This window comes from Oncorhynchus gorbuscha, linkage group LG01 (assembly GCF_021184085.1).
Source record: "Oncorhynchus gorbuscha isolate QuinsamMale2020 ecotype Even-year linkage group LG01, OgorEven_v1.0, whole genome shotgun sequence".
NCBI classification, from domain to species: domain Eukaryota; kingdom Metazoa; phylum Chordata; class Actinopteri; order Salmoniformes; family Salmonidae; genus Oncorhynchus; species Oncorhynchus gorbuscha.
Genome location: NC_060173.1, coordinates 78,796,864 through 78,822,288, shown reverse-complemented (window position 1 = coordinate 78,822,288; position 25,425 = coordinate 78,796,864). Strand labels below are relative to the sequence as shown.

General features: G+C 46.3%; 1 pseudogene; it reads right to left on the bottom strand.

Annotated features, from left to right (window-relative positions):
- Positions 1-898: 898 nt before the first annotated feature.
- Positions 899-15,256, bottom strand: LOC124047602 (annotated as a pseudogene).
- Between the last annotated feature and the right edge of the window lie 10,169 nt (positions 15,257-25,425).

Here is a 25,425-nt window from a genome sequence, read left to right as displayed (position 1 = left end):
AGCCGCGGCTTCTTTTTTTGTTGTTGAGAGGATGGTCAGGGGGCCAGAACATAATTTGTAGACTGCAAGAAGCCCAAACCGATAAGTTTGACTAAAACAGCACTGAAAAGTTAGATCATACACATTTTTTCATATCATACATCACTGTTTTGACAAAGCAACACATCCAGAATGGGTTCATACAATTGTCATGAGAAACACTAACTCACTTCTTTGAAAAATTGCATATTTAGACTGTCAAGGAACTATTGATTAACTTTTTTTTATTTTTTACTTTGATCTTTAACTTAGTACATTGTGTATGTATCTTGGCCTAGAAACTACGGAATGTTGTCATGTCTTTGGGCTCTTTGCTTGGAATACACCAGCCGTCTGCCTAATGCATGGTCTTGTAGTGCTGACTTGTAGACAGGAAGCTTCTCGATGGAGTCCGTGGACAATGCCTGCACAATTGTAGATTAAATAATGGAAGAATGAGTCTTGTGAAAAATATGAATACTACAATATGCTTTTAAAGTCGCATTTGTTTACTTTTCTGTGACTTACCCAGATAGATAGATAGATAGATAGATAGATAGATAGATAGATAGATAGATAGATAGATAGATAGATAGATAGATAGATAGATAGATAGATAGATAGATAGATAGATAGATAGATAGATAGATAGATAGATAGATAGATAGATAGATAGATAGATAGATAGATAGATAGATAGATAGATAGATAGATAGATATAGATAGATAGATAGATAGATAGATAGATAGATAGATAGATAGATGATAGATAGATGATAGATAGATAGATAGATAGATAGATAGATAGATAGATAGATTGATTGATTGATTGATTGATTGATTGATTGATTGATTGATTGATTGATAGATAGATAGATATCTAGGTGCCATAGCCCTCCAGAGAGTACAGCTTCAAATCACCTTGGAAGTACCTGGCATATAATCGGGAGATGGGAAGGCCGTAACCATAGCCAGCCTACAACAGAACAGATAAGAGAAAGCTGACAACAGGGGGCACCTGGGAGACACACCAAACATGTGGAAGAAGGTGCTCTGGTCAGATTAAACCAAAATTGAACTTTTTGGCAACAATGCAAAACGTTATGTTTGGCGTAAAAGCAACACAGCGCATCACACTGAACACACCATCCCCACTGTCAAACATGGTGGTGGCAGCATCATGGTTTGGGCCTGCTTTTCTTCAGCAGGGACAGGGAAGATGGTTAAAATTGATGGGAGATGGATGGAGCCAAATACAGGACCATTCTGGAAGAAAACCTGATGGAGTCTGCAAAAGACCAGAGACTGGGACGGAGATTTGTCTTCCATCAAGACAATGATCCAAAACATAAAGCAAAATCTACAATGGAATGGTTCAAAAATAAACATATCCAGGTGTTAGAATGGCCAAGTCAAAGTCCAGACCTGAATCCAATCGAGAATCTGTGGAAAGAACTGAAAACTGCTGTTCACAAATGCTCTCCATCCAACCTCACTGAGCTCGAGCTGTTTTACAAGGAGGAATGCGAAAAAAATCTCTCGATGTGCAAAACTGATAGAGACATACCCCAAGCGACTTACAGCTGTAATCGCAGCAAAAGGTGGCGCTACAAAGTATTAACTTAAGGGGGCTGAATAATTTTGCACGCCCAATTTTTCAGTTTTTGATTTGTTAAAAAAGTTTGAAATATCCAATAAATGTCGTTCCACTTCATGATTGTGTCCCACTTGTTGTTGATTCTTCACAAAAAAATACAGTTTTATATCTTTATGTTTGAAGCCTGAAATGTGGCAAAAGGTTGCAAAGTTCAAGGGGGCCGAATACTTTCGCAAGGCACTGTATATCTTACTAATTTGAGTGTCCAGAATTTACATGTACTATGTTAAGTGTAGTGTGTGAGATCACCAGAGCTGCCAGAAACAGGTTCCACTTACACCGAACAAAAATATAAAAGCCACATGTAAAGTGTTGGTCACGTTTCATGAGCTGAAATAAAATATCCCAGAAATGTTTCATACGCTCAAAAAGCTTATCTCAAAAATGTTGTGCTCAAATTAGTTTACATCCCTGTCAGTGAGCGTTTCTCCTTCTCCAAAATGATCCTTCCACCTGACAGGTGTGGTATATCAAGAAGCTGATTAAACAGTGTGATCGGCCACTTCAAAATGTGCAGTTTGGTCACGCAACACAATACCACAGATGTCTCATATTGAGAGAGTGTGCAATTGGAAAACCGACTGCAGAAATGTCCACCAGAGCTGTTGCCAGAGGATTTGATGTTCATTCCTCCACCAAAAGCTGCCTCCAATGCCGTTTTGGAGACTTTGGCAGTACGTCCAACCGGGCCTCACAACCACAGACCACTTCTAACCACGCCAGCCCATATATACAAAAGTATGTGGACACACCTTCAAATTAGTGTATTTGAAGTGGTAGGTCACACAAGGTCACTGAACGGCACCGCCAAGTGCTGAAACAAATAGCGCACAAAAATTGTCTGTCCTTGGTTGTAACACTCACTACCGAGTTACAAACTGCCTCTGGAAGCAACATCAGCACAAAAAAAATGTTTATTCGGGAGCATCATGAAATGAGTTTCCATGGCAGAGAAGCCGCACACAAGCCTGAGATCACTATGTGCTACACTCGCATTAACATCTGCTAACCATGTGTATGTGACAAATACATTTTGATTTGATTTGATTTGATAACGCTCGACGCTATTGGACCCAGGAGCAGTGGAAAACACGTTCTCTGGAGTGATGAATTATGCTTCACCATCTAGCAGTCTGACAGACTAATCTTGGTTTGGCGGATGCCAGCAGAATGCTACATACCTGAATGCATAGTGCCAATTGTAAAGTTAGTTTGAGAAGGAATAATGGTCTGGGGCTGTTTTTCATTAGTTCCAGTGAAGGGAAATCTTAACGCTACAGCATACATTCTAGATGATTCTGTCCTCCAACTCTGTGGCAACAGTTTGGTGAAGGCCCTTTCCTGTTTCAGAATGACAGTGCCCCCGTGCACAAAGCGAGGTCCATACAGAAATGGTTTGTCAAGATCGGTGTGGGAGAACTTGACTGATCTGCACAGAGCCCTGACCTCAACCCCATTGAACACCTTTGGGATGAATTGGAATCCTGACTGCGAGCCAGGCCTAATCGCCCAACATCAGTGCCCAACCTCACTAATGCTCTTATGGCTGAATGTCCCCGCAGCAATGTTCCAACTAGTGGAAAGCCATCCCAGAAGAATGGAGGCTATTATAGCAACAAGAGGGGGACCAACTCCATATTAAAGCCCATGATTTTGTAATGAGATGTTCGACGAGCAGGTGTCCAAATACTTTTGGTCATATAGTGTAAATACAACCATGCAAAAGTCATAACTGGCAATTCTGTACTGACTATATGTATTAGTTAAACAGGTAAACAATGATACCAACTGGCGACAGACAAGTTCCTTACTTTCTCCCCCTTCCACTTCCCTGCTCCATTTTTGTGGTAATGCTGCAACCCGTTGGTTATAATTTTGGATAGAGCAGACATTTCCATATATTTTTGTTAATTGAATGTGTGACTTAACTCCACCAGTCCTATTTATCATATAACTCACATAGATCTTTATATCTAATTATATCATCAATTAGTATATTTGAGTTTAACCATAATATTTGTTCTGTCGTTTCTGGTGGATTAAATTGAAATTGCAACCAGCTTTATATGGCTTGTTATAAAAAATAGTGATATTTTGGAGACAATTTCATTTTCCAATAATCTAAAGTGAGCGGTTGTAATCTGAATAAAGGGAAAAAAGGACATTCTTCAACACGGGATGAGCCAGTGTTACTAATCTGCTTTAAGTACAGCTTTTCTATGACTGAAGATTTTAGAGGTCTTATGCTTTAATATTTAATTATTTTATTTTAATTTTATTATCCGAATTCATATTCATTATATAAATAGGCCCATTTCAATGTTTTCTGGCTTGCCATTCCAAATGAATTTTTTGGGGGGTTATATCATTTGATTTACACAACATGCCTACCACTTTGAAGATGCAAAATATTTTCTCTTGTGAAACAAACAAGAAATAAGACAAAAAAACAGAACTTGAGCATGCATAACTATTCACCCCCATAAATAATCAATACTTTGTAGAGACACCTTTTACAGCAATTACAGCTACAAGTCTCTTGGGGTATGTCTCTGTAAGCTTGGCACATCTAGCCACTGGGATTTTTGCCCATTCTTCAAGGCAAAACTGTTCCAGCTCCTTCAAGTTGGATGGGTTCTGCTGGTGTACAGCGGATTAAGGTCTGGGCTTTGACTAGTCCATTCCAAGACATGTAGATGTTTCCCCTTAAACCACTCAAGTGTTGCTTTAGCTGTATGCTTAGGGTCATTGTCCTGCTGGAAGGTGAACCTCCATCCCAGTTTCAAATCTCTTGAAGACTGAAACAGGTCTTTCCCTCAAGAATTTCCCTGTATTTAGCACCATCCATCATTCCTTCTATTCTGATCAGTTTCCCAGTCCCTGCCGATGAAAAACATACCCACAGCATGATGCTGCCACCACCATGCTGTACTGTGGGGATGATGTTCTCGGGGTGATGAGCGGTGTTGGGTTTGCGCCAGACATAGCTTTTTCCTTGATGGCCAAATAGCTCAATTTTAGTCTCATCTAACCAGAATACCTTCTTCCATATGTTTGGGGAGTCTCCCACATGCTTTTGGCGAACACCAAATGTGTTTGTCTATTTTTTTCTTTAAGCAATGGCTTTTTTCTGGCTCCTCTTCTATAAAGCCCAGCTCTGTGGAGTGTACGGCTTAAAGTGGTCCTATGGACAGATACTCCAATCTCCGCTGCGGAGCTTTGCCGCTCCTTCAGGGTTATCTTTGGTCTCTTTGTTGCCTCTCTGATTAATGCCCTCCTTGCGTGGTCCGTGAGTTTTGGTAGGTGGCCCTCTCTTGGCACGTTTGTTGTGGTGCCATGTTCTTTCCATTTTTTTTTATAATGGATTTGATGGTGCTCCGTGGGATGTTCAAAGTTTCAAATAGTTTTTTATAACCCAACCCTGATCTGTACTTCTCCACAACTTTGTCCCTGACCTGTTTGGAGAGCTCCTTGGTCTTCATGGTGCCACTTGCTTGATGGTGCCCCTTGCTTAGTGGTGTTGCAGACTCTGGGGCCTTTCAGAACAGGTGCCTATATGCACTGAGAACATGTGACACTTAAATAAAGTATCAACTGTGTGCATTCTAACTATTTATGTGACTTCTGAAGGTAATTGGTTGCACCAGATCTTATTTAAAGGCTTCATAGCAAAGGGGGTGAATACATACAGTAATGCACGCACCCCTTTTCCGTTGATTATTTTTTTCGTTTTCACTTCAACAATTGACTATTTTGTGCATGTCCGTTACATGAAATACAAATAAAAATCCATTTAAATTACAGGTTGTAATGCAACAAAACAGGAAAAATGCCAAGGGGGTGAATAGTTTTGCAAGGCACTGTATGCAAATATTAGAAAATGGCATTTGATTTATTTATTTTTTATCTATAAATTCTAAAATAGTTTGTAAGCTTTTAAATGATATCAAACACAACCTTTTGTATTTTCCAGTGATGAAGACATGGATGTCTCACGTGATAGTGAAGCATGCAAAAGGGGTCAACTTAAAGCGACTTTTATCTCCTGAATGTTTTGTCATTCATGTCCTAGAAGTCCCTTTCCGACCACTTCTTCCAGAGGTAAACATGTCTGGAAAGTTTTGTTTAAATCAAAAGAAATGCTGTCAAAAAAGTTATTGAATTCAAATAGACTTATTCCGCTATAACAAGTGACATACTCGCTGTGCTGGTTAAGCTGCATCCTGATGGATATTAAGCTCATGTAGAAGCGATCCAGGAAATACTGAACGTTCTTGGCTGACGATGGGGTCTGGGCCATAGGTCTCCTTGTACTCCACAGCCCCCTGGGCCATAGGTCTCTTTGTACTCCACAGCCCCCTGGGCCATAGGTCTCCTTGTACTCCACAGCCCCCTGGGCCATAGGTCTCTTTGTACTCCACAGCCCCATGGGCCATAGGTCTCCTTGTACCCCACTGCCCCCTAGGCCATAGGTCTCCTTGTACCCCACTACCCCCTGGGCCATAGGTCTCCTTGTACCCCACTACCCCCTGGGCCATAGGTCTCCTTGTACTCCACAGCCCCCTGGGCCATAGGTCTCTTTGTACTCCACAGCCCCATGGGCCATAGGTCTCCTTGTACCCCACTGCCCCCTAGGCCATAGGTCTCCTTGTACCCCACTACCCCCTGGGCCATAGGTCTCCTTGTACCCCACTACCCCCTGGGCCATAGGTCTCCTTGTACCCCACTGCCCCCTGGGCCATAGGTCTCCTTGTACTCCACAGCCCCCTGGGCCATAGGTCTCCTTGTACCCCACTGCCCCCTGGGCCATAGGTCTCCTTGTACCCCACTACCCCCTGGGCCATAGGTCTCCTTGCACCCCACTACCCCCTGGGCCATAGGTCTCCTTGTACCCCACTGCCCCCTGGGCCATAGGTCTCCTTGTACCCCACTACCCCCTGGGCCATAGGTCTCCTTGTACCCCACTACCCCCTGGGCCATAGGTCTCCTTGTACCCCACTGCCCCCTGGGCCATAGGTCTCCTTGTACTCCACAGCCCCCTGGGCCATAGGTCTCCTTGTACCCCACTGCCCCTGGGCCATAGGTCTCCTTGTACCCCACTACCCCCTGGGCCATAGGTCTCCTTGTACCCCACTGCCCCCTAGGCCATAGGTCTCCTTGTACCCCACTACCCCCTGGGCCATAGGTCTCCTTGTACCCCACTACCCCCTGGGCCATAGGTCTCATTGTACCCCACTACCCCCTGGGCCATAGGTCTCCTTGTACCCCACTGCTCCCTGGGCCATAGGTCTCCTTGTACTCCACAGCCCCCTGAGCCATAGTCGGGATGACGTCATTGTGACGGTTTCAGATCTTTATAACAGCATCAGTGAAACTGTGTGAAGACCGAGTCCAAAGGAATTATGATCCACAGTAGGAATTGGCCTACAATTACAGTGATGTGTTCATCTACAACGTACCACTTTACTTATACTGTATTCTCGTCAATGCCACTTCGACATTGCTCGTCCTAATATTTACATATTTCTTAATTCCATTATTTTACTTTTAGATTTGTGTATTGTTGTGAATTGTTAGATACTACTGCACTGTTGGAACTAGGAACACAAGCATTTCGCTACATCCGCAATAACATCTGCTAAATATGTGTATGGGACCAATAACATTTGATTAGATTTTAATAACGCAACTAGATAATCATCTTGCTCATGTGACTTTCTCATCATCAGCATCCTTCTCCTTGAACTCCATAATGTCTTGAAGACTTTGCATGTACCTAAAAATAAAATAAAAAGATCTCATACATTGGTGATGTTATTGATAGGCCTGTTGGAACATGCGTAACAGAAGATGGGGTTTTAGCTTAGTGGTATCAGCCTGAATGCTGCGTTCACCATTCTGTTTTACTGAAGTGAAATAGAACGGTAAACGCAGCGATCGGGCTGGTTCCCCCCAGGCTAGATGGGAGTGAGTTAGGCCTAAAATAAGAGTACTCACCAACTCTGTACCAACCGGACTGATGGAGTCTCTAGCAGATGATCTGGTAACAACTTGATCTTCTTCGTTATTTGCCAACCTCACAGGTAGCTCCTGTCTCAGGAATGTCAACGATGTTCTCTCACATGCATTTTCACCAGACCCTGAATGTGAAACAGAACAAACATGACTGATAGGTTAGTTAGATGAAAGATATGAAACAGGTAAAGGAGCTATATAAAACAGTACCAGTCAAAAGTTTGGACACATCTACTCATTCAAGGGTTTTTTGTTATTTTTAATATTTTCTACATTGTAGAATAATAGTGAAGACATCAAAACTATGAAATAACACAAATTGAATCAAAGTGTTATTTTATATTCTTCAAAGTAGCTAAAGCTGATGACAGCTTTCCACATTCTTGGCATTATCTCTACCGGCTTTTTAAATAATTTATTTTATTTAATCTTTATTTACAGTGAGGGATAAGAGTATTTCATCCCCTGCTAATTTTGTACGATTGCCCACTGACACAGAAATGATCAGTCTATAATTTTAATGGAAGGTTTATTTGAACAGTGAGAGACAGAATAACAACAACAAAAAACAGAAAAACGCATGTCAAAAATGTTTTGATTTGCATTTTAATGAGGGAAATCAGTATTTGACCCCCTCTCAATCAGAAATATTTCTGGCTCCCAGGTGTCTTTTATACAAGTAACAAGCTGAGATTGACAACAGTTGGTGCAATTATTCGCAAATGGAAGAAACACAAAAGAACTGTCAATCTCCCTCAGCCTGAGGCTCCATGCAAGATCTCCCCCCGTGGAGTTGCAATGATCATGAGAACGGTGAGGAATCAGCCCAGAACTACACGGGAGGATCTTGTCAATGATCTCAAGGCAGCTGGGACCATAGTCAAAAAGAAAACAATTGGTAAAACACTAAGCCGTGAAGGACTGAAATCCTGCAGCGCCCGCAAGGTCCCCCTGCTCAAGAAAGCACATATACATGCCTGTCTGAAGTTTGCCAATGAACATCTGAATGATTCAGAGGGCAACTGGGTGAAAGTGTTGTGGTCAGATGAGACCAAAATGGAGCTCTTTGGCATAAACTCAACTCGCTGTGTTTGGAGGAGGAATGCTGCCTATGACTCCAAGAACACCATCCCCACCGTCAAACATGGAGGTGGAAACATTATGTTTTGGGAGTGTTTTTCTGCTAAGGGGACAGGGCAATTTCACCACATCAAAGGGACGATGGATGGGGCCATGTACCGTCAAATCTTGGTTGAGAACCTCCTTCCCTCAGCCAGGGCATTGAAAATGGGTCGTGGATGGGATTCCAGCATGACAATGACCCAAAACACACAGCTAAGGCAACAAAGGAGTGGCTCAAGAATAAGCACATTAAGGTCTCCAGACCTTAATCCCTTGGAAAATCTGTGGAGGGAGCTGAAGGTTTGAGTTGCCAAACATCAGCCTCGAAACCTTAATGACTTGGAGAAGATCTGCAAAGAGGTGAGGGACAATATCCCTCCTGAGATGTGTGCAAACCAGGTGACCAACTACAAGAAACATCTGACCTCTGTGATTGTCAACAAGGGTTTTGCCACCAAGTACTAAGTCATGTTTTGCAGAGCAGTCAAATACTTATTTCCCTCATTAAAATGCAAATCAATTTATAACATTTTTGCCAAAGTGTTTTTCTGGATTTTTTTGTTGTTATTCTGTCTCTCACTGTTCAGATATACCTACCATTAAAAATATAGACTGATCATTTCTTTGTCAGTGGGAAAACGTACAAAATCAGCAGGGGATCAAATACTTTTTTCCCTCACTGTAACTAGGCAAGTCATTTAACATTACATTTAAGTCATTTAGCAGACGCTCTTATCCAGAGCGACTTACAAATTGGTGCATTCACCTTATGACATCCAGTGGAACAACCACTTTACAATAGTGCATCTAAATATTTTAAGGGGGGAGGGGGTGAGAAGGATTACTTTATCCTATCCTAGGTATTCCTTAAAGAGGTGGGGTTTCAGGTGTCTCCGGAAGGTGGTGATTGACTCCGCTGTCCTGGCGTCGTGAGGGAGTTTGTTCCACCATTGGGGAGCCAGAGCAGCGAACAGTTTTGACTGAGCTGAGCGGGAACTGTACTTCCTCAGTGGTAGGGAGGCGAGCAGGCCAGAGGTGGATGAACGCAGTGCCCTTATTTGGGTGTAGGGCCTGATCAGAGCCTGGAGGTACTGAGGTGCCGTTCCCTTCACAGCTCCGTAGGCAAGCACCATGGTCTTGTAGCGGATGCGAGCTTCAACTGGAAGCCAGTGGAGAGAGCGGAGGAGCGGGGTGACGTGAGAGAACTTGGGAAGGTTGAACACTAGACGGGCTGCGGCGTTCTGGATGAGTTGTAGGGGTTTAATGGCACAGGCAGGGAGCCCAGCCAACAGCGAGTTGCAGTAATCCAGACGGGAGATGACAAGTGCCTGGATTAGGACCTGCGCCGCTTCCTGTGTGAGGCAGGGTCGTACTCTGCGGATGTTGTAGAGCATGAACCTACAGGAACGGGCCACCGCCTTGATGTTAGTTGAGAACGACAGTTTGTTGTCCAGGATCACGCCAAGGTTCTTAGCGCTCTGGGAGGAGGACACAATGGAGTTGTCAACCGTGATGGCGAGATCATGGAACGGGCAGTCCTTCCCCGGGAGGAAGAGCAGCTCCGTCTTGCCGAAGTTCAGCTTGAGGTGGTGATCCGTCATCCACACTGATATGTCTGCCAGACATGCAGAGATGCGATTCGCCACCTGGTCATCAGAAGGGGGAAAGGAGAAGATTAATTGTGTGTCGTCTGCATAGCAATGATAGGAGAGACCATGTGAGGTTATGACAGAGCCAAGTGACTTGGTGTATAGTGAGAATAGGAGAGGGCCTAGAACAGAGCCCTGGGGGACACCAGTGGTGAGAGCGCGTGGTGAGGAGACAGATTCTCGCCACGCCACCTGGTAGGAGCGACCTGTCAGGTAGGACGCAATCCAAGCGTGGGCCGCGCCGGAGATGCCCAACTCGGAGAGGGTGGAGAGGAGAATCTGATGGTTCACAGTATCGAAGGCAGCCGATAGGTCTAGAAGGATGAGAGCAGAGGAGAGAGAGTTAGCTTTAGCGGTGCGGAGCGCCTCCGTGATACAGAGAAGAGCAGTCTCAGTTGAATGACTAGTCTTGAAACCTGACTGATTTGGAAGTCGGTTAAGAACAAAATCTTATTCACAATGACAGCTTACCCCGGCCAAACCCTAACCAGGATGACGCTGGGCCAATTGTGCGCCGCCCTATGGGCCTCCCAAACACGGCCGGTTTTGATACAGCCTGGAATTGAACCAGGGTGTGTAGTGATGCCTCTAGCACTGAGATGCAGTGCCTTAGACTGCTGCGCCACTTGGGAGCTGGAATATTTTTTCCAACGGTCTTGAAGGAGTTCCCACATATGCTTTGCATTTGTTGGCTGCTATTCCTTCACATCTGATACAGCACTCCATTTCTCCCCATCTTGGTCAAATAGCCCTTACACAGCATGGAGGTGTGTTGGCTCATTGTCTTGTTGAAAAACAAATGATAGTCCCACTAAGATAGGATGGCGTATCGCTGCAGAATGCTGTGGTAGCCATGCTGGTTAAGCGTGCCTTGAATTCTAAATAAATCACTGACAGTGTCACCAGCGAAGCACCCCCCACACCATCACACCTCCTCCATGCTTCACTGTGGGAACCACACATGCGGAGATCATCCGTTCACCTACTCTGCATCTCACGAAGACAGGCAGTTGGAACCAAAAATCTCAAATTTGGACTCATTAGACCAAAGGACAGATTTCCACCGGTCTAAAGTCCATTGCTTGTGTTTCTTGGCACAAGCAAACCTCTTCTTATTAGTAGTGGTTTCTTTAAAGTAATTCAACCATGAAGTCCTGATTTACACAGTCTCCTCTGAACAGTTGATGTTGAGATGTGTCTGTTACTTGAACTCTGTAGCATTTATTTGGGCTGCAATTTCTAGGGCTGGTAACTCTAATTAACTTATCCTCTGCAGCAAAGATAAATCTGGCTCTTCCTTTCCTGTGGCGGTCCAATTGAGTGCCCTTTATGGTTTTTGCGACTGCACTTGAAGAAACTTTCAAAGTTCTTGAAATGTTCCGCATTGACTGACCTTCATGTCTTAAGTATTGATGGATTGTTGTTTTCTCTTTACTTATTTGAGCTGTTCTTGCCATAATTTGGACTTGGTCTTTTACCAAATAGGGCCATCTTCTGTATACCAATCCTACCTTGTCACAACGACTGATTGGCTCAAACGCATTATGGAAAGACATTCCACAAATTAACTTTAAAACAAGGCACATCTGTTAATTGAAATGCATTCCAGGTGACTACCTCATGAAGCTGGTTGAGAGAATGCCAAGAGTGTGCAAAGCTATCATCAAGGCAAAGGGTGGCTTCTTTGAAGAATCTCAAATATAAAATATGTGTGGAAACACCTTCAAATGAGTAGATAATGCCATTTCGGCCACAACCGTTGCTGACAGGTGGATAAAATCGAGCACACCAGCCATGCAGTCTCCATAGAAAAACATTGGCAGTAGAATGGCCTTACTGAAGAGCTCAGTGACTTTCAACATGGCACCGTCATAGGATGCCACCTTTCCAACAAGTCAGTCAAATCTTTACTCTGGTAAACTGGAAGTGCTGTTATTGTGAAGTGGAAACGTCTAGGAGCAACAAGGGCTCAGCCACAAATTGGTAGGCCACACAAGCTCACAGAAAGGGCTGAAGCGCATACAAATCGAGTGGTGTAAAGCTCGCCACTATTGGACTCTGGAGCAGTGGAAACGCGTTCCTTGGAGTGATGAATCATGCTTCACCATCTGGCAGTCCAACAGATGATGCCAGCAGAACGCTACTGGCCGAATGCATAGTGCCAAGTGTAAAGTTTGGTGGAGGAGGAATAATGGTCTGGGGCTGTTTTTCATGGTTCGGGCTAGGCCCCTTAGTTCCAGTGAAGGGAAATCTTAATGCTACAACATACAATGACATTCAAGACAATTCTGTGCTTCCAACATTGGGGCAACATTTTGGGGAAGACCCTTTCCTGTTTCAGAATGACAATGCCCCCGTGCACAAAGCGAGGTCCATACAGAAATGGTTTGTTGAGATTGGTGTGGAAGAACTTGACTGGCGTGCACAAAGCCCTGACTTCAACCCCATCGAACACCTTTGGGATGAATTGGAACGCCAACTGCGAGCCAGGCGTAATTGCCCAACATTAGTGCCAGACATCACTAATGCTCTTGTGGCTGAATAGAAGCAATTCCCAGCAGCAATGTTCCAACATCTAGTGGAAAGCCTTCCCAGAAAAGTGGAGACTGTTATTGCAGCCAAGGGGGGACCTACTCCATATTAATGACCAAGAGTTTGGAATGAGATGTTCAACGTGCAGGTGTACATACTTTTGGTCATGTAATATATAGATATATATAAAGTGCATTCGAAAAGTATTCAGACCTTATTTACATAAGTATCCAGACCCTTTGCTATGAAACTCGATATTGAGCTCAGGTGCATCCAGTTTCCATTGATCATCTTTATGATGTTTCCACAACTGCATTGCAATCCACCTGTGGTAAATTCAATTGATTGGACATGATTTGGAAATACGGAGCAAATACCAAACCATTAGGTTGAAGGAATTGTCCGTAGAGCTCCGAAACAGGATTGTGTTGAGGCACAGATCTGAGGAATGGTACCAAAACATTTCTGCAGTATTGAAGGTCCCCAAGAACACAGTGGCTTCTATCATTCTTAAATGGAAGAAGTTTGGAACCACCAAGATTCTTCCTAGAGCTGGCCCGCCTGGCCAAAGTGAGCAATCGGGGGAGAAGGGCCTTGGTCTGGGAGGTGACCAAGAACCTGATGGTCACTCTGACAGAGCTCCAGAGTTCCTCTGTGTAGTTAGGAAAACCTTCCAGAAGAACAAGCATCTCTGCAGCAGTCCACCAATCAGGCCTTTATGGTAGCATCCCAACGGTGATGCAGGGGTGGCAGCATCATGCTGTGGGGATGTTTTTCAGCAGCAGGGACTGGGAGACTGGTCAACAGAGGCAAAGATGAACGGAGCAAAGTACAGAGAGATCCTTGATGAAAACCTGCTTTAGAGCGCTCAGGATCTCGGACAGGGGTGAAGGTTTACCTTCCAACAGGACAACGACCCTAAGCACACAGCCAAGACATCACAGGAGTGGCTTTGGGAACAAGTCTCTGAATGTCCTTGAGTGGCCCAGCCAGAGCCCGGACTTGAACCCAATCAAACATCTCTGGAGAGACCTGAAAATAGAATTGCAGCAACGCTTCACATCCAAACTGACAGAGGTTGAGAGGATTTGCGACAGGATTGGGCCAGCCAGAGATGGCACCTGGAGGTAACCACCTGCACCATGGCCCGTCCGTTGGCGTGAACAACATCCCTCTGGAGCAGGGAAAGCAGACGAGACACCTCCATCACTTCCCGGAGGAGCTCCTATGTGGCCTCGTGCAGCCAGGAAAACATGGTCTGCAGGTAGGCCTGCAGCAGCATGGCCGCGTTGGTAAGGCGGCCGAGAGAGCAGAGGGACCCATATGTGGCTTTCATCAGTTGATGCCCAGTGCAGTGGCTACCCAAGTGAGTAGCCTCCTCAAAACTTCTTTAGCTGCTGTGCCAAGCTTGTAGTGTCATACCCAAAACTCAAGGCTGTAATCGCTGCCAAAGGTGCTTTTAAAGGGTCTGAATACTCATGTAAATGTCATCATTTTTTTACTGCATTATGGGATATTATGTGTAGATTGAGGGACATTTCAATAAAAAAATGTTAGAGTAAGGCTGTAACGTAACAAAATATGGAAAAGGCAAAGCGGTCTGAATACTTTCCAAATGCACTGTGTGTGTGTGTGTGTGTGTGTGTGTGTGTGTGTGTGTGTGTGTGTGTGTGTGTGTGTGTGTGTGTGTGTGTGTGTGTGTGTGTGTGTGTGTGTGTGTGTGTGTGTGTGTGTGTGTGTGTGTGTGTGTGTGTGTGTGTGTGTGTGTGTGTGTGTGCGTGTGTGCGTGTGTGTGGTAAATACATATATTCATATAGTGTACAAAACATTATAAACACCTGCTCTTTGCATGACAGACTATCCAGGTGAAAAATATAATCCTTTTTAATGTCACCCGTTAAATCCACTTCAATCAATGTAAATGAAGGCGAGGAGACATTCATCTTTGAGACATGGATTGTGTATGTGTGCCCATTCACCCTATCAATGGCAAGACAAAATATTTAAGTACCTTTGATGGTATGGCAGGTATGTCAGGAAGGTATGGCTAATCTTTTGTGCACTGTGCATAGCCTGCCCTGCTGCGTGCCACATGTCACAATGACGTTAGAAAATAGTTGACTAAAAGCATTGAGATTCAAGTCCGCTTACCGAAGTCCAAGAATTGTTTCATTGAGAGTGGTGAAGGGGAGAATCTGGAGTAGTAATCAATATGCTTTCTCATGGAGGAGGCGTTGCTCATCAAGGCCCTTACGATCCTCATGTTGACCGATTTAGCTCACATTCACAGTTGATAAACGGACGTGGATCAAAATTATTCAGTTCACGCCGTTCCAACAGCTGCTTGCCCAATATTGTTGACAGTGCGGAATGTAGCTATAGCCTTCATCACCTACTGTTAGCTAGTTTACCTAGCTTTCATGAATTTTGTTTTTAAACCTTAAAGGTCCACAAAGTAAATTACGTTAGTTTACAATATATTTACACAAACTAGCCAGCTAGCCAGTATGAGGATTCTGTGTTATGCACTATAGCCCGTTACCATATATGTGATTGAATATTATCTGCTGTTGGCTTGTGTGGATGTATGTATGTGTTATGCAACATAGCAGACTTGAAACATTGTTAACAGTTTCAGGGCCATGGGCCTTTTTCATGATGGAAAAATACAGAATAACATGAAGACAGGAACTGTGCAATGAGTTGGGGGGGGCACATTCAAAACGTAGTGTTGCGAGAACAAACAGTCTTTTGTTAGATAACAGGACGCAGGTGCGAGATAACGGTGTCGAGCATGAGCGCATAGATATTCTTTACAGCAACAGTTACATCTATCAACTGGAGCGACTGGCGGCCGGGACCAGCTCTATGCCAACAATCAACGATAGGCTGGGTGAGTCTAAACCACGCCCAGTCTCTACTCTGACAGGCCGGCTCGGACACAGGAACTACCTCCTGTCAGAGTATATATATATAATATCTTTGTCAGGAACAAGTCAGTTCTCTGTTTGCCCTGCGAGTTGGGACAGAGAGCCCGTATATACGAAAATTGCATTTACCACTTATTGCTTAGCTAATAAAAAATACATTGTATACAATCGGTGACTCATTGTCATATTTATCCTGATACCAGATTCGAATTGACGCAACTCTAACACTTGGTGCAATTTGTAGGATAATTTATCTAGCGTGCTGGGGCACGTGTTCATTCAAGTCGACTGGAACTAGTTCGAAGCAGTTCCAAGATAAACTAGCATAAGCATCACTAGAAACAAAGTTACTTTGCTTCAAACATATATTTGTACTTTTGACTTATCATACTATCTAAATGAAACCATATAACTTTAAGAATCATAGTTAGTTTTCTTGTGCTAACTTGCACGCTGCATGCTAGCAGTCAAAACAAACACAAACTTTCTTATTGGTCCTTGACTTCACATGTACGTCACTTTAGTAGGCACGTAGAAGTGCCTGTTTTCTTTGAGCCTTAGATATTTAGAGACACACTATTCACAAAAGGATGTGGAAACTGAGCTACGCTTACTAACCTCCTGCCAAATGTAAGACCGTATTAGAGACACATATTTCTCTCAGATTACACAGACCCAAAACAAATCCAATTTTGATAAATGCCCTTATCTATTGGGTGAAATACCACAGTGTGCAATCATAGCAGCAATATTTGTGACCTGTTGACACAATAAAATGGCAACCAGTGAAAGAGGAAAGGAAAGGGGGTTATGTTTCACTATATGGATCACTCCAATATATTGGTATCACTCCCAAAATATAGACCCCATGGCCGCGACACATGTTCCCTTTCATTTTCTCAGCGGACGTCCGTATGGTTTGAGGTACAAACTTTCTGAAGTTCGCTTAGTAAGTGTAATATCTTGCGCGGAAGTATACTTACCGGACGTGCTATCTTGTCTCAGGCCTGCTGCTTTCAACTCTAGAGACAGCAAGAGCAGTAGAGATTCTCTGAAGGATCGGCTATGAAAAGCCAACTGACATTTTCTCCTGAGGTGCTGACCTGTTGCACCCTCTACAACCACTGTGATTATTATTATTTGACCCTGCTGGTCATCTATGAACATTTGAACATTTTGGTCATGTTCTGTTATAATCTCCACCCGGCATAGCCAGAAGAGGACTGGCCACCCCTCATAGCCTGGTTCCTCCTAGATTCCGGCTTTTCTAGGGAGTTTTTCCCAGCCACCGTGCTTCTACACCTGCATTGCCTGCTGTTTGGGGTTTTGGGCTGGATTTCCTTGTTGGCTTGGCTGAGCTTATGGCTTCCCTTTGTGACAGGTGTGATGGTGGCATCCCCCCTCGTGTATGCATTGCCAGGGTTTGAGCCATGTGGAGAGGGTGGTGGACCGCCCTACTGGATGCCTGTTTTGTGTGGTGTTCTTAGAACGCCTGGCGCGATTGGAGGCCATGTGCAGGTGAGTCTGCCAGGCTTGGGACGAGCTCCCTCCCTCGGGAGTGGTGCGGCAGTGAGCTGTTAGTCCCTCTACTGGACTCGGTAACCCCTCCCAGGAAGCGTGGCCAGAGCCACCGCTGGCAGAGCCCATCTGCTGCCAGTCCTGGACAGGGGCATGAGTCGGACCGCTTGGACCACCTTGAACGGAGGGCGCATGCCCTGCGTCAGGAGGTTGATAGCTTCGATGGCGATTACAGCTGTTCCCTGTTGGCCGGTGATAGGCTGTTCCTGGGGGACGATTCTGGCACTGTTCACCACCGTGAGCAGGGCTACCAGGCTGACAGGCCATCAGAAGCCGCCAGCGGCTCGAGAGGCTATGAGGAGCCTACTCACTTGGGTAGCCACTGCACTGGTTATCAACTGGTGAAAGCCAAGACCCAGCAAGTTTGGGTCCCTCTGATCTCTTGCCTGCCTTACCAACGCAGGCATGCTGCTGCAGGCCTACCTGGCTGCATGAGGCCACATAGGAGCTCCTCTGGGAAGTGATGGAGGTGTCTCGTCTGCTTTCCCTGCTCCAGACGGATGTGGCCCGCGCCAACGGACAGGCCATGGTCCAGGTGGTTACCTCCGGGCGCCATCTCTGGCTGGCCCAATCCCGTTGGCCACCTGCTCTCCAGAGCATATTTGCCACTCACCCCATCACCCCAGGGCTGACGTGTGACCCAGGGGTTGATGACATTCTAGAGCAGACTGATAAGGTTCGTAGGGACCTGGAGACCCTGAGACGGTTCATGTCGCCTCCTTAGGCCCCGGGTCCAAGGCAGACGGACCATCGCCACCCACCTGCACCAGAACGATGGTGGGGTCCCTCTCCTGCCCCATCGCCTCGTGCTAAGTAACGACAGCGGGGAGGGGCACAGCGTGCGGTGAAGCAACTGCCTGTTTTTCCCACACGGGTCTTCCCCGGTTTTTGCAGAGGTACTGGGTAATTTATCCCTCACTGGGTTCCTATTCTTCCAAGGGGGTCACGACATAAGATCTCCCAGGGTGTCGAACCCCTGCTCCGTGGCCTTGTTGGCTTGGTTGAGCTTATGGCTTCCCTTTGTGACAGGTGTGATGGTGTCAACCCAGGTGCTCGGTTACATGGACCTGAGGAATGCATACTTCCATGTTCCTGTTCGCCCAGCTCATTGGCAGTACCTCTGATTCACTTTCGAAGGGACAGCTTACGAATTCATGGTTATTCCCTTCGGCCTCTCCTTGGCACCTCGCACTTTCACAAAGTGCATGGATGCTGTCCTGGCACCTCTCACGTCCTGAGGATTGTTGATCCTCAATTACCTGGACAATTGGCTGATTTGTGCCCCGACCAGGACCCAGGTTCTGTCAGACAGAGACTTGCTCCTGACCCACATCGACAGGCTGGGCATTACTGTAAATGACAAGAAGAGACATCCGATGCACACCCAGAGGGTGGCCTTCATTGGCATGGAACTGGACTCAGTCCTCATGAGAGCACGCCTGCCCACCAGAAGGGTTCAGGCGATCTTATCTTGCCTCAACCACTTTCGTCAGGGGTGGGTGGTATCCGCCCTGACCTGCCAAAGCCTGTTGGGCTTGCTGATGGCGGCCTCGTTGCTGATTCCTCTAGGCCTGCTCCATCTCCGGCCTCTTCAATGGTGGTTCAACTCCCACCGGCTGCACCTGAAGCGCCACTGTCACCGCCAGCTGCCGGTGACCACACAGGGCCTCAGAGCATTGTTGAGGTGGTGCTGTCGCTCCTTTCTCTCAGGTTGTGTGGAGATGCTTAGGATGTGCCGCCGGGAGCTGGTCAGCACAGATGCCTCCCATCGGCTGGGGGGGTGGGGGGGTGGAGGGGGGGTTGACCAAGGGCAGGTCGGCCAGCGGCTGTTGACTACCCCCTTGGAGAGTCAGGCACATCAATTCACTAGAGCTCTGAGCTGTACTGCTGGCCCTGCAGTCTTTCCTTCCACATCTGAAAGGATGACATGTCCTGGTGAGAACAGACAACACCACAGTTGTGGCTTACATCAACCATCAGGGTGGACTGAGGTCCCACTGCCTCAATCTTATAGCAGGGGAGCTCCTTCTCTGGGCTAACGGAAGTACCTGACATCCTGAGTGTGGCAGCGAATATGCTCTTGAGGGAGGACCCGCCACCTTGGGACTGGAGCCTACATCCCCAGGTGGTGCAGCATCTGTGGGAAATGTTTGGGAGGGCACAGGTGGATCTGTTGCCTCCCTGGACAATGCATACTGCCCCCTGTGGTACTCCATATTGGAGCCACCAGGGCCTCTGGGCTTGGAAGCTCTGGCTCATGATTGGCCAGGGCTGGAGCTTTATGCACTTCCCTCCTTTTCCCCTGATCCAGGCTGTGCTGGACAGGACCAGGATGGCAGAGTACCGTGTGCTTCTGGTGGCCCCATACTGGCCCAGACGACCCTGGTTCAGGCTTTTCCTGTCCCTGTTGTGTGGGACACCTTGGCAACTTCCCCTGACACCGGACTTGCAGTCTCAGGCCGGGGGAACTCTGAGTCATCCGAGGCTGTACCGCCTCAGTCTGTGGGCTTATAATAATATAATAATAATAATAATATAATAATATATGCCATTTAGCAGACGCTTTTATCCAAAGCGACTTACAGTCATGTGTGCATACATTCTACGTATGGGTGGTCCCGGGGATCGAACCCACTACCCTGGCGTTACAAGCGCCATGCTCTACCAACTGAGCTACAGAAGCGGTCCGACTCATGCCCCTGTCCAGGACTGGCAGCAGATGGGCTCTGCCTGCGGTGGCTCTGGCCACGCTTCCTGGGAGGGGTTACCGAGTCCAGTAGAGGGACTAACAGCTCACTGCCGCACCACTCCCGAGGGAGGGAGCTCGTCCCAAGCCTGGCAGACTCACCTGCACATGGCCTCCAATCGCGCCAGGCGTTCTAAGAACACCACACAAAACAGGCATCCAGTAGGGCGGTCCACCACCCTCTCCACATGGCTCAAACCCTGGCAATGCATACACGAGGGGGATGCCACCATCACACCTGTCACAAAGGGAAGCCATAAGCTCAGCCAAGCCAACAAGGAAATCCAGCCCAAAACCCCAAACAGCAGGCAATGCAGGTGTAGAAGCACGGTGGCTGGGAAAAACTCCCTAGAAAAGCCGGCCACTGACCGGCACCAATGGTCCATGTTAGGACTACAGGAGGGTGTAATGAACACCATGCAGAGTGCAAGGGTGCCGGCTACAACCGCTGCATACCCGTAGTGCTGGCGGTTGTTCAGCTCTTGGTGCACTGGTATTGAGGTTGTGCCCGAGTTATGCAGTATGTCATCCAATACCTGCAGTCTCGCTTGGATGAGGGCTTGGCAGCCTCTACACTGAGAGCGTATTTGGCAGCAATATCTGCCATGTGGTGTGGATGGACAGGCCATTGGGGCGCCATCTCCTGGTCTCCAAGTTTATGAAGAGGGTTTGTTACCCGCTCAATGGCGAGCTGGGATCTGAATGTGGTCTAGGCAGCTTTGGCAAAGCCGCTTTTCAAACCATTGGAGTGTGCCTCCCCGAAACACCTCTCTATGAAGGAGGTTTTCTTGGTCGCAATTACTTCCATGAAGAGGGTGGATGAACTCCATGCTCTTTCAGTAAGTTCTGAGTGCTACCGGATGGACCCCGGGGGGAGGAGTATGTCTCTCCGCCCCAACCCTTCATTCCTCCCGAAGGAGGATGTGAACATCCCTTTTATCCTGTTTGCTTACAACCCCTCCAGCAGTGGCGGGGGAGTCTGGGCCACTGGATCGTGGAAACGATTATGACAGCATACCACCTGGCTGGCAGGCCAGTGCTGGGATTTGTGGTGGAGCATTCAACATGAAGCGTGGCTGCGTACTGGGCTCTAATGAGAGGAGTGCCCCTCGCTGATATCTGTGCTGCGGCCAACTGGGCTTCCTCTTGCAACTTTGCTAGGTACTATCGGATAAATGTGGCACCGCCATCTGTGGTTGGTTCAGAGGTCCTGGGCGTCGCCTCCCCTTCCGTGGACTGTGCCGGTACCCCCCTTCCACATTGACAGCCCCTGCGCCCCCACGCTGGGACTTCGCCACTGGCTGGCCATGTCCCTCTAGCACCGACTAATCTGGTACAGGTATACCAATATATTGGAGTGATCCAATATAGTGAAACAAAATGAAGGTTATGTATGTAACCATGGTTATGTGAGCTATATAGATCACTCCAATCCTCTATGGCGCTAAAGCCACCTCAAAAATGATGTAGATGCCTCCCGGGTGGCGCAGTGGTCTAGGGCACTGTTCGCACCCAGGCTCTGTCGCAGCCGGCCATGACCGGGGGGTCCATGGGGTGACGCACAATTGGCCTAGCGTCGTCCGGGTTAGGTATTGTTTGGCCGGTATCCTTGTCTCATTGCGCACTAGCGACTCCTGTGGCGGGCCGGGCGCAGTGCACGCTAACCAGGTCGCCAGGTGCACAGTGTTTTCTCCGACACATTGGTGCGGCTGGCTTCCAGGTTGGATGTGCGCTGTGTTAAGAAGCAGTGCGGCTTGGTTGGGTTGTGTTTCGGAGGACGCATGGCTTTCGACCTTCCTCTCTCCCGAGCCCCTACGGGAGTTGTAGTGATGAGACAAGATAGTAACTACTATCGAGATAGTAACAAGATAGTAACTACTTGGATACCATGAAATTGGGGAGGAAAGGGTGTAAAATAAAAATAAATAAATAAATGATGTGTGTTGCGGCCAAGGGGTCTATATATAGTGGCGGACCCCAGCCGTGACACAGGTGTACACGGGAGTAAATCTGTAAATCCTCACCTCTGATGTATCCCTCCACCGCGGAGTGATCCCAATATATTAGAGTGATCCATATACTGTAGCTCACATAACCATGGTTACGTACGTAACCTTCAATACCTAGTCAGTTGTACAACTGAATGCCTTCAACTGATTTCAACTATATTTGATTATTTATTTTCCCTTTTGAACTATAACTATTTGCACATCTTTACAACACTGTATATGGAATGTTTTATTTTTCATTGTTTTACCTTTTATTTAACTAGGCAAGTCAGGTAAGAACAAATTCTAATTTACAATGACGCCTACTCCAGGCCAAACCCGGACGATGCTGGGCCAAATGTGCGCCACCGTATGGAACTCCCAATCAATGCTGGTTGTGATACAGCCTGGATTCGAACCAATGTGTCTGTAGTGACGCCTCAAGCACTGAGATGCAGTGCCTTAGACCATAATGACATTTGACATGTCTTTTACTGTTAATTTTTTTCCTTCTCACTTTTATCTCTTTCACTTGCTTTGGCAATGTTAACATATGTGTCCCATGCCAAAAAAGCCATTCAATTTAAGTGATAGGAATCCCATTGGACAACAAACGAGGAACGTTTAGCGCTTCACCCGGGAGACTGTCGGCCAATCGCGTTCACATTGTCATGTAGCGTCACGCGGTTGCTAAGCCTATAGTCAGGCAATCCCTTCACAAAGTCAGGGTATGAGTTGATAAATCTGCCTATACCTCCACAGTACCTAATGTCACGATTCCAAAGCTATACGATATTACAGAGAACAAGTTCATTATCTCATATCTCTGAAAATATTTGTGATGTCTTACTTCTTGACGAAATTCATGGTAATGTTGGGTTTTTGAGCTAGCGCCGAATTGACCCCCATTCACTCCTTGAGAGCTGCGACGACGCATGGGCAAAGTGCAATGGACGTTAAAACACGATACCAATGGATTTTCCCATCTCCTCAAAAGTAAACTCAGCAAAAAAAGAAATGTCCCTTTTTCCAGGACCCTGTCTTTCAAAGTTCATTCGTAAAAATCCAAATATCTTCATAGATCTTCATTGTAAAGGGTTTAAACACTGTTTCCCATGCTTGTTAAATGAACCACAAACAAGTAATGAACATGCACCTCTGGAACGGTCGTTAAGACACTAACAGCTTACAGATGTAGGCGATTAAGGTAATAATAAATAATAATATATGCCATTTAGCAGACGCTTTTATCCAAAGCGACTTACAGTCATGTGTGCATACATTCTACGTATGGGTGGTCCCGGGGATCGAACCCACTAACCTGGCGTTACAAGCGCCATGCTCTACCAACTGAGCTACAGAAGGACCACGGTCACAGTTATGAAAATTTAGGGCACTAAAGAGGCCTTTTTACTGACTCTGAAAAACACCAAAAGAAAGATGCCCAGGGTCCCTGCTCATCTACGTGAATGTGTCTTAGGCATGCTGCAAGGGGGCATGAGGACAGCAGATGTGGCCAGGGCAATAAATTGCAATGTCGGTACTGTGAAATGCCTAAGACAGCGCTACAGGGAGACAGGCCGGACAGCTGATCGTCCTCGCAGTGGCAGACCACGTGTAACAACACCTGCACAGGATCGGTACATCCAAACATCACACCTGCGGGGCAGGTACAGGATGGCAACAACAACTGCCCGAGCTACACCAGGAACGCACAATCCCTCCATCAGTGCTCAGACTGACCGCAATAGGCTGAGAGAGGCTAGACTGGGGGCTTGTAGGCCTGTTGTAAGGCAGGTCCTCACCAGACATCACCGGCAACAACGTCGCCTATGGGCACAAACCCACTGTCGCTGGACCAGACAAGACTGGCAAAAAGTGCCCTTCACTGACGAGTCACAGTTTTGTCTCACCAGGGGTGATGGTCGGATTCGCATTTATCGACAGAATGAGCATTACACCGAGGCCTGTATTCTGGAGTGGGATCGATTTGGAGGTGGAGGGTCTGTCATGGTCTGGGGCGGTGTGTCACAGCATCATCGGACCGCACTTGTTGTCATTGCAGGCAATCTCAACGCTGTGCGTTACAGGGAAGACATCCTCCTCCCTCATGTGGTACCCGTCCTGCAGGCTCATCCTAACATGACCCTCCAGCATGACAATGCCACCACCCATACTGCTCGTTCTGTGAGTGATTTCCTGCAAGACAGGAATGTCGGTGTTCTGCCATGGCCAGCGAAGAGCCCGGATCTCCATCCCATTGAGCACGTCTGGGAACTGTTGGATCGGGGGGTGAGGGCTAGAGCCATTCCCCACAGAAATGTCCGGGAACTTGCAGGTGCCTTGGTGGAAGAGTGGGGCAACATCTCACAGCAAGAACTGGCAAATCTGGTGCAATCCATAAGGAGATGCAATGCAGTACTTAATGCAGCTGGTGACCACACCAGATACTGTTACTTTTGATTTTGAACCCACCCTTTGTTCAGGGTCACATTATTCAATTTCTGTTCGTCACATCTGTGGAACTTGTTTACTTTGTCTCAGTTGTTGAATCTTATGTTCATACAAATATTTACACGTTAAGTTTGCTGAAAATAAACGCAGTTAACAGTGAGAGGATGTTTCTTTTTTGCCGAGTTTATATCTGGCCTAACCTAAAATATTTTGGCCATAGATATGTAAAACACAAGGAGGAAAAGGAGTGAAATACTGGTACAACTTTCATACATTTCTCTATTTATTGCAATTTGCACAGTATTCAAAACATCTGAATTGAGGAATGAATAGCCAGTGATTTACATAATCCCCCCCCCCTTTTTAGGTAGGGCTACTAAATTTTTCTCATTGATCACCATTCCATAGCAATATCCCTTTGAATAGATTCCATATAATGAAATCTGATACAGAGGCAATCGCATAAAACATACATTTAGATTTAAATGTGAACAATGATAGTTTAGTCGCACCTCGTATCACAGTGAACCTATTATGTGTGAACAACCAATTTGGAGTGTCCAAACTCCATCACCTGGACCTGGCCATAACCACAAGTGAACAACGATGCAGGTTATTCATCAACAAGATCAATCTTTCTCAAATCTGCATTTTGGTGTGTATTTTGTGTCATCTTCAAGACCCACACATTCTTCAAATACAATTAGCTAAACAATAATTAGCATTTTATTGCTTG